The following is a 2,189-nucleotide window of genomic DNA, read 5'->3' on the forward strand; positions in this document are numbered from 1 at the left end:
GTTTGTGCTTTCAGTGGAGAGCGCAAACTGGGCAACGCACTCGCAATTTTCCTTCAAGAGTTTTTTTTTTTTTTTTCAGGCCCTGGAGTCATTTGTCACTGGAATCTCTGTTGATATAAAAACACAGACAAGATGTAAAAGAGAGAGAGAAAAAGGATGAGATGGCCAGCTTCTTCCAAATCTAAATATATAAGCAGATTACAAATGGTTGTGTCATGGATGTTACCACTATAGATCATTAAAAATCGGTTTCATTATGCAAGCCAAAGCATTATAAAGTTCACATGGAGTGCGATGACCATGCATCCATTATTGTTCCATCAGAATGTCACAGAAAAATTGCGATCAGATCCCAGCCATGGCGTTATTTCCTTTGGCAAGAAATTTATCCACATTGTGCTGCACTCGACCCAGGGGAGGTGAATGGGTACCCAGTAAGATTTATTCCTCGAACGCCTTAGGGCATATTAATATGGCGGCTCGGCTACAGCCAGGGTAATAATATGATACCAAGTATCAAAGCGCAGTTGAGTATATGCATATAGTAACTGCGCTATATAAATGGACATATTATTATTCCCGGGGGGGGGGCCGTCAAATGTATTGCTGTACACACGCGTGGCCAAATTATTTCCAAACCACCCCTAAACGAGTTTTTCTCTGTGTGCAAAATAACCCCCTAAAATGTTTTCTGCAGGCTTTATTTACACATTTTGACCCCTAAACAAGCTGTCGCCAGATTATGACCCCGGGGAAAAAGCTTGGGGAAAAAAACATACACTAAACACGTTTGGCTAGTCTTAAAAAAAAAGCTTTGGAAAAAAAAATACCCTAAATACGTTTGACCCTGCGATTGACAATAAATTGTGATGTTTTTTGTTGAGAATGAACCAACAGTCGGCTCTAGTCAGATTGACTGTTAAATTCAATTATCCGCTAGACTATCTCCACAAATTATTTCATTCTACTGTTTTACAGCCCATACAATACTGGTGTGTTGGCTCAGTTGGTAGAGCGTCCATCTTACAACCGGGAGGTCGGGGGTTCAAACCCTGGCCGCGTCAGACCAAAATACGTTAAAAGATGGGAGTTGCTGCTACCCTGTTTGGCGTTCAACGATTAAAGGGATAGAGCCTCGTCGATCTGGCGCTGCACAGCGGCTGCCAGGCCCATGATCAATTGGGCAAAGCAAATTTTCGGAGTATTTCATTTCATGTCAATTTCGAACAATAAAATATGGATTTTCATCTTTTTTTCATCTACAAAACAACTGAAAGATATTAAACTGGAAACCAACGGTCAAATTTAAATGCTTTTTGAGTAAAGCAGAAAATTGGGTCAAAAATTGTTGAAGGGGTGATGAAAATGAACGTTCAATGTATGCTACAAAAATTCTCTAATTTCTCCTATTAAACACTGCTGTAGAAACAGCATGATGATGAAGCGATAGAAAGATGGTGGATAAATAAACAGATCATTCACTGACCAACCTTAGAAGATAATTACAGCATATACAGTCTGTCTCACACAAAAAAGAAACCTGTTTTCATAGATAAACTTAACAATTTGAAAAAAAAATTACTATAAATTTGACAATTAGGGTGAGAGTTGGCCTATCTGATATGCGCCAGGCTAGTGGGCAAGTTACTGATCGCGTGAAGGAGACCGTCAGGCGAGGGCGCAGCTTCGCCCACTAGCCTGACGCATATCGGATAGGCTAGGTTATAGTGGAATCTCATCTGTAAATTGAGATCAAAAGCTTAGCTTTGCAAACCCTTCACGCATGGCAGATTAAAAAGAATATTGAGGCATACCGAAAATGGTTAGGGCAGAAACTCACGAGTGAATCTGAATCCACTCTTATTTCAGAGAACAGAGAAACTCAACAAAAAATGCAAAATAAATGCAAATGAGCAGTTATTGTATCATGAACCAATCCTGTCCAATTTTAAGCACAATCTCCTTTTGACACTAAATTTAAAATTCCTCTTGCTCATTAATGCATGAAGTGTTCTTATACTAGGTATAAAAATATAGAGGAATAACTGAATTTTATGATCTACATGTAACTAACATATCATAATTTGTTTGCCTTTGAAGGAGAAGGACATGGGAATGCCGGTTTCCTTTTTTCTGGGGCGCACTGTATATTGCATCTGAAAATAAAAGGCACTCGAGACTTCAAGAAC

The sequence above is a fragment of the Lytechinus pictus genome, chromosome 6, assembly GCF_037042905.1.
Source record: "Lytechinus pictus isolate F3 Inbred chromosome 6, Lp3.0, whole genome shotgun sequence".
NCBI lineage: Eukaryota > Metazoa > Echinodermata > Echinoidea > Temnopleuroida > Toxopneustidae > Lytechinus > Lytechinus pictus.